Genomic DNA, 8,611 nt, shown 5'->3' with positions numbered 1-8,611 from the left:
AGTCCCAAGCTGTTCATGGACTTGCATGCCATGAAGTTTGGAGCCTGTGGTACGTACAGGGAGAGCCGGATAGGGTGTCCCAGGGGCAGACCAAATGCCCTCACCAAAAAGTCGGAGAGAGGCTCCATTAGATGGATCAGAGAGGGGTCCCTGGTCTTCACCAAGTGGATGGACACAAAGGAGGTATGTACTCCTATACTCCTCTACTGTGAGCGATTTGTAGTGTAAAATTTCCCTGTAGATGATTCATTTATTTTCGATTCTATCTAGGTGTCCGTGTGCTCCACCATCCACCCAGCGGTCCTTCAACCTACAGACACGGTCCAGAGGAGAGTAAAGGTATATGCTTTATGTATTTTTATACCTGTTTATTATGTCTATCTTATTATTTTGTATTATTGCACAATCGAAGCGGGCATGGCCACCCGCATTTCACTGTATGCCTGGTATGTATGTGATGAATAAAACTCTTGAATCTCTTGAATCTCTTGAATCTTGAAGGAGGATGGGCACTGGATGGTCAAGAGGTTCCGTTGCCCTAACCCCATCATTCACTACAACAAGCACATGGGTGGAGTTGACCTTTCAGACCAGCTAATCCAGTACTACTCCCCACACCGCAGAACTGCCCGCTGGTACCGGACCATGTTCTTCCACTTTACGGACATCGCGAGCACCAACGCCTACATCCTCCACTGTGAAATCAGTGAGGCAAAACAGGAGGCACACATGACTCACAAGGACTTCATGTGCGAGATGGTGCGTGAGTTGTGTGGTGTGGACATCACACTAGCTCCTCTTGACAGGAATGTCCCTGTTCCCATCGCCGCACCTATAGAGGACGTCAGACAGAAAGCCACACAAGGCAGCAGGATCTGCCAGCAGTGTCACAGCAGGGGGAAAAGGAGCCTGACTCCCTGGAAATGCAAGCGCGGTGATGTAGCCCTCTGTGTCGTCATTGACAGAGACTGTTTCAAAGCGTGGCACAGTTGAGCACATACAGAACAGCACAGTACAGCACAGTATTTTTTTTATTTTTATTGCACATTACTTTAGTTACATTCCATAATGATGCACTTTTTTATTAAAATTTTTTACTTTTACTTACTTTTTTACTGACTCTTTCTAAAAAAGCATGATGGTGAGAATTTCGAGAATCTAAATTTCGTCTGGGTTTATAGGTTGTTTGCAGGTGACGTCATTCGCTCTAGTGGAATGTTGTTGGGGGGCAGGAAGTGATTTGCATATAACGAAGATACTCATAGTCAGTGAGACTCTCTGATTAAAATGCCAAAGTTTTGCGCGGTTTACGGCTGTACCAACCGATCGAATCGGGAAAAAAACAAGGGGTACTTTCGAGTCCCGAAAGTGGTTATACATAAAGGGGAGAAGTTTAAAAAAGTCACAGAAAAACGGCGGCAGGCGTGGATCAGAAATCTCCGGTTGAGGTCTGGAGGAGCCGAATCAGACAACGCGCGTATATGCAGTGACCACTTTGTGAAAGGTAAGGCAGTAATTTAGCTACTTACATAGCTGGATAAAACTGACAAAAATACAGACCAGGAGGCAATATTGCTGGAAACATATAGCTAACGTTACATCTGTGATATCACCCTGTGTGTTTGTGTTTCGCAGCTAGATAGCTGACGCTATCTTCCGGTGTCTTTGTTTTTAAGCAATGCTAACATTAGCTAGCTATCACGGCCAATGGTTTTCAACGATCTCTTAGGACCGAAACTACTGTTATCCCTCTTTGCTGTCATTGTTGGGTGTTTATCACTTTGCTATTTATTTTATTCAGGCTGCCCGAGTGCTGCCAACGATGTAGACTCTCCAGACTGGGCTCCTACAGTTAACCTTGGTTACCAGCAAGGTAAACCAATGACAGAGGCATCATGTCAACGTGAGGAAAGGTTGAGGTCCAGAAAAGCAGATGAGACCTGCACCGATGCAGCAGAGGCATTGCTGGACCTCGGTGAGGGCTCACAGAGCCCAGCATCGGAATACCACAAAGGTAAATTAAATATAATGCATGGAGGAGCTTTCATGTAGCCAATGTTACATTAAGTATTTTGACAACTATGTATGTCACTTGTTTACATCATATGTGTGGGAGAGAGACAGACAGAAGGGGGAGAGTGTGGGAGAGAGACAGACAGAGAGAGTGTGTGTGGGAGAGAGACAGACAGAAGGGGCAGAGTGTGGGAGAGAGACAGACAGACAGTGTGTGTGGGAGAGAGACAGACAGAGAGAGTGTGTGTGGGAGAGAGACAAACAGACAGAGAGACAGTGTGTGTGGGAGAGAGAGAGACAGAGTGTGTGTGAGAGAGACAGACAGAAAGGGGGAGAGACAGAGTGTGTGACAGAGTGTGTGTGGGAGAGAGACAGACAAGAGTAAATTAAATGTATTTTGACAACTATGTATGTCACTTGTTTACATCATAATTTAACAAATAATTACCACCACCTTTATACAATTTGTAAATTATATAACTAAACTATCTTTTCCCCTCTTATCCCCTTTGCCAAATATATTCTATGTAGATGCAGGCTGCCAGACAGACCTGACTATGGAGGATCTTGAGAAGATGGAGGATGTTCTGAATCACTCCGTAGTGGAGCTGAGTGACCTCAGGAAAAAAGTACTGGACAGGGAATTTAGTCCAGATGCTTTTCAGAACAACGAAGAGAAGACAAAATTTTACACAGGATTGCCCAATTTCTTAGTTTTGATGCAAGTGTTTCAGCTATGTGAGCCACACATCAACTATAGCTCTTTGTCGGCGCTCTCCAAATTTAAACAGTTCATGTTGGTCTTAATTCGGTTGAGACTAAACCTTCCACTCCAAGATTTGGCCTTCAGGTTCAATGTTTCCTGTTCCACTGTTTCTCGAATTTGGCACAAGATAATTGGCATACTTCATGAAAGATTAGAGTTTATAATAGAGTGGCCAGAGCGAGAGGTGCTGCAAGCTACAATGCCAATGTCATTCAGGCAAGCATTTGGGTGTAAGGTTGCCGTAATAGTGGACTGTTTTGAAGTTTTCCTTGAAAGGCCATCTAATTTGCTGGCAAGAGCACAAACTTGGTCCAATTATAAACACCATAACACAGTTAAATTTCTCATTGGCATTGCTCCTCAAGGATATGTCACATACATCTCTCGTGCTTGGGGAGGGAGAGTGAGTGACAAGCAGATAACTGAAGAGAGTAGCCTTCTAAATAATTTGTTACCCGGAGACATTGTTCTGGCAGACCGTGGGTTTACTATCGGGGATAGTGTGGGGTTTTACTGTGCTTCATTGAAGATGCCTGCTTTCACAAAAGGGAAGAGCCAGCTATCTGCATATGAAGTTGAGCAAACAAGAAAACTCGCTAATGTGCGTATTCACGTGGAAAGGGTCATAGGATTAGTGAGAAGAAAGTACCAAATTCTGCAGAGTACCCTCCCCATTGAACACATGGCTGTAAAAACAGGCGAGTCACTGGCGCTGATTGATAAGATTGGAGTCATTTGCTGTGCATTATCCAATCTTTCGGACTCTGTTGTCCCACTGGAGTAAGCAATATTCTATTCATCTAAAGGTCAAATAGGAAAATAAGATGCATGCCCTGCATAGTTTTGCATTGAATGATTTGAGGTAGATTTGATTATAAATAATGGGTCGATGTTTTCTCAGACCTCCACTAACGGGTGCGTAGTTCTAGCCCGGACTACAAATAGTTTAATGATAATATTGAATAATAATATTTCAAATATATGTATATGTCTCCCTCTACCTGTCTGTCATTATTATTTTATTGAAATAAAAATGTATTAATTTCATTCAATTAATCTTTGTCATTTTTAAATCAGTTCTAATTAGATTTGAATGGTTGTTTGTAGTTAAACTGTTTGAATCCGTTATTAAATTATCTTTGTCTTGAGAAAATCATATTCATTGTCTATGTAGTCACAATGAAAATACTGGGTGCTTGTAGTAGGATGTAGCTTACACCTGGAAAATTTTTTCCAACTTGGTCGCTTTCTTTCTTCACAACATGTGACCATTTCATGTAGTAGTTTTCAGAGGAAACGGCCTAGGGGAAACCGAGGCACAACATGGAAATGTAACCCCTCTTCCCAGCTCCCAAGAACCACCAGCAACAAGTGATGTGAAGCCCTTTAGAAGGTTTATTTTGATCAGGGTGGTTAACAACAAAAATATAACAACCTAGGAATAATTACACAAACAAAAGAAACAATTAATTAACCTAAACTACCTATATATTTCAGATATCAATTTGTTTTATTTGTGCCTATATAACTAAAGCTATAAGATTTTGACCTGTTGTGATATTCATGTTCTATAAACTACCATTTATTTACAATTTATTACAGGAATATGCACAGATTAAAGAAACATTTCAAACATGATTTGGTTCACTTTGTGAAGTGCTGTCCCAACACTTCAGGAAGAACACAGTGTCTGAAGAACTCTTGAACTTTGGGAATGACATTGACCCAGAGTTCCGCATCAGGCAAAATCCTCTCTACAAAGATGTCATTTGTGTTCCACACTACAAAGTCACAATAGTCAGCACCCACAATGTGGAGCTGAGCCTGTACTTGGTAGTAGTACGCGTGCTTCCTGTCCAGTTTCACATCGTCCCCATCGAAGATGAGACAGAAGCCCTGGTCTCCAGCACACAGGCGTAGATTGGCCTCCTCCTGTTTGCTGTGTGGGCACTAAAAGTTCACAATGAAAATAGTCACTTCTTCTGCATAGTATCTCCTTTTCAAATGTTCAGCTTCAAGATCTGTTAATTTCTCTCATGCACCACGTGATGTTTCTATGTCTTTACAACATGTAGGAACATAAACTGTGCATTGAATTACAAAGTACTAGGTTACTCTTCTCACAAATCCCAGTTCCATTAGTCACAATGCCAATACACCTGCTCTACTGTGTTATTGAGGACGTCAAAACATGAATGGTAAATGCATATCCAAATCCATACTGAAGAAATAGCTGGTACCTTTATCTCACAAACCCCAGTTCCATGACAGGCGCATGTGACAATTCCATCTGGTGAGGCTCCCATGTATGGCCACAAAAGTAAATTACGTGCATTTGATTACCTTTTTGACATGTGATGGCATTAACCACTTGCACTTTTCCATGGTGCAGGACTCAGTCTCTCTCATTTTAACACCCACTTCAATGGCGAACAGAACTGCTCCAACATGCGAGCAGGATTCTGACAATCTGTTGGTAGATTTGTAGATCTGGTATGTCATAAATGTCTAGCGATGCAACAGTACAGTAACTGTCTACCTGTATGTCATGATGAATTGAAAATGGGGGACCCTGATGTAAACAAGACGAAAGTCTGGCCACCATCAGAGTGACACCTTCATGGCATCTAGTTAGCATCATTTTACAACAGCGATATGTAGTTAAACATGCCTTGCATTATTATGATGACTTACCCAGCCATACAATCACAATGTGCTGTGACAACTTCTCCATTTCGTTTTGCCACAATCCACGTTTTTAGCGGTGTTGCACCAGACCTCTGAGAATGGTTGACCTAGTGGCAAGGTAGAAAATAGTAGCTAGCGTTTAGCGCATAGCCTGACTGACGCCAGTATCCATGTACATTAGAGTTGAAATAGCAATATAAAAGAGTGATTCTCAAGTAGATTTACTCACCCGCGCAAAAACAAGACGACAGTCATTCAATGCTGCCTTTGATCCGAGGTCATTTACCCAACCACACACCAAATAGTTATAAGCCTCCAGACTCTTGTATGCCTTCATCTGGCTAGCCGTGTAGTAGGAGGTCTGGAGGACGAGGTAATTGGTTATATCAATCGCCTCAACGCCAGGCAAATCGGTCAAGACGCGAGAAAAATCGATTTCCTCAGCGTGTACGGATCATATCCAATATGTTTTGATATTTTCTGATGATACCTAGTGCGTGTAGGCTCATCCAACGCTTTAGCGTATTGACTTTCCATTGTTTTGAATCACTGTTCTTGACTTCCTGCCCCCCAGGTGAGTTTCGCGCGTCATCAAAATCACGTGACTGCAAACAAGCTATTACCTGTGTATGGAGAAAATAATTGTTTTTGAATTGAATTCTGTCCTGTTCTCTTTTATTTATGTAAATATGCTACCTGAAGGTGCATTTCCACTGTTTTATATGCTTGATTGAATATGTTTGCATTGGTTCATAGTAAAAAAAAAAACACATTTTCTCAATCCGATTTTGTGTTTTGTGTTGTACATTATGCAGTATACAGTATATACAGTATTATACAGTATGAAAACGAACTGTCAGGTCATATATGTGGGACTGTGCTTGTTACGAAGGATCAGATTAAACCGAATATATATATTTACTAATTGATATATATTGCATAATATTTGTATATCGTTTGATATCCCTTGTGTATTCCTTGTACATATACACGGAATATCCCTTTACCTAGTACAGACCATAATATTTCGTTCTCCTATTGGACAGCGGTCCCTTAGGCGCCACTGCCATACCCCCAAGGTCTAGTTCAAAGTCACCGCCAAAGACTTGCCTGGACATGAACGGCTCTGCGCAAGAATACGAGACAGGAATAAGGCTGGTACTAGTTTGTTCACCTAACGTATAAATACGGCGCAGGTGAATACAGAAGTTAAGTTACCCAATAAGTTGAAGCCTCACCCACGATACAACGTGCGGTGAAGTATGGCCTGTTTGGCCCCAAATAGAGCATTGAGACCGCGTGCGAATTAATAGCTGAAATATCAGAGTTTAACGCTGTACCGTCGAGTTCGACCTATTCTATTAATTCAGTAATAGTCTATTTATGTATAGTGTATCGTGCGGCTACCGTTCTACAGTGACCAGCATCACCAACGTTTCCTCGTACCAGCTAGTGTGCTTATCCAGGCTGGGCAGCTTACCCTGGCGCCTTCACCCGAGGAGCCCTAGACGAGGACCGTGTGGACATGTACACTGGATAACCTACCCGACGACTACATAGCCCTTTTCGGCTGGATTATATTTGCTTTGGTCCTGTAACTGATGGAGCGGAGAATCGTCTACACCCACAATTGTGTGGGATTTACCCTGTGAGGAGCAACGTCGAGCCCGCCTCTAAGAAGCCTGAGGCTGGCTAGCTTTCTTCCATGCGGAGCTGCATGCCGGAGAACAGCTGTTATTCGTCTGCGGATCAAGAGATTATTGCACCGTCTCCTGTACTTGGAGTCTCCCTATTCTTCGTTGACCCAGACTCTGCTACCGACAAATCCTCTCCCCTTGCTGGCCTACAACCGGAGGGACCCTACCAGTATCTCCCGCTGCCTTACTAGTGTACCATAGATATAATTCCTAAGATACAGGTGGTATTCATTATCTCCTGCGTAATATGATAATGGACTTACGTTATTGATTTACTCACGCACATTCTTCGCCTTATAAGCGCGACCCTACGTAAAGTATTGTTATATATTTGCTGCTAATAAATATTATTATAACCCAGTTTTGTGTGGAACCGTGTCATTGTGGGAAGTGTTCATCTGATATACCTGTGTACTGTATGGCCAGTAGTAATGTACATAAGACAGTAGTGGTTTAATGATACCATACTTATATAATACAGTCAGGGAATTGTACCCCTCAGTTACAGTGCTGAAAGAAAAGGATACCAAACATACCATGGTAAAACATTTTAAAATGGGAATTATACAATTTAAATCAAAATTAGCTAAAACATTGAAAATATCCCTTAAGTATAATTTCTGGGTACTTTTTACACCCCTGCAGAAATGTGAGTACACACAACTTTTACTTCAGTGTGTTCAAACCTGTTACTCCTTGAGCAAGACACTTAACCCCTAACTGCTCCTGATGAGCAGTTTCAAGTTCAAGTTCAAGTTCCTTTTATTGCCACACTGCCAGGCCAGTGGAATTCAAGCACGGTGCAGGTGGTAGCTGCGACAATACACCACAGAAAACATAAAGGACACATGGAACAGTACAGTACAGAAAACACCACCTAGAACATATACATGACGGAACAGTACAGTACGAGAAAATACAGACATCAGGGTACAATGTAACAGAAACCAGATAAACATAATAGCATGGGTTATATTTAGGAGGAGTTGGAGTTGAGCAGTTGTATGGCCTTGGGGAAGAAACTATTATTGAACCTCACAGTACGACTACCCAGTGACCTAAGGCCATGGTTAGACTGGTGTTTTTGTGGCGTTTTTTATATACGTTTTTGAATACGTTTCATGTCCCTATTACACAGAAATGCTTTTTTTGACGTTTTTTTGTGGATACGGCTGAAACGCTAAATTGTGTTTGCGTTTTGGAGAACCGCTAAAAAATGCGCCGACAACAGCGTGTAGTCTGCATGAGCCGTTGTTGCGAAAACGCCCATGCGCAGTAGATACCATCTGCGTGCCCTTCCGGTGACAACAGAGTGTGTGTGTGTGTGTGTGTGTTTGGGACAGAGGCAGAGCTGTCCCAAATAGCTGCAGCTACCATGTGTTGTCAAGTTATTGTTATAAGGATCCCAGTCCAAGCTACAACAGTCTGCATTCCCTTAACAATTGTT

At 42.2% G+C, this 8,611-nt stretch overlaps 1 long non-coding RNA gene across 1 annotated transcript; it reads left to right on the top strand.

The window, feature by feature from the left end:
- Positions 1 to 1,272: 1,272 nt before the first annotated feature.
- LOC311236750 lies at positions 1,273 to 3,441 on the top strand. Its single transcript, XR_014620242.1, has 3 exons — positions 1,273 to 1,504; positions 1,802 to 2,014; positions 2,545 to 3,441. It is a non-coding gene; the product is annotated as an uncharacterized lncRNA (long non-coding RNA).
- Positions 3,442 to 8,611: the final 5,170 nt, after the last annotated feature.

This window comes from Notolepis coatsorum (assembly GCF_963971535.1).
Source record: "Notolepis coatsorum genome assembly, chromosome: 11".
In the NCBI taxonomy this organism is placed as follows: Eukaryota; Metazoa; Chordata; class Actinopteri; order Aulopiformes; family Paralepididae; genus Notolepis; species Notolepis coatsorum.
Note: the sequence above shows the minus strand (reverse complement) of the source record. Positions and strands in the feature narration are given on the sequence as shown.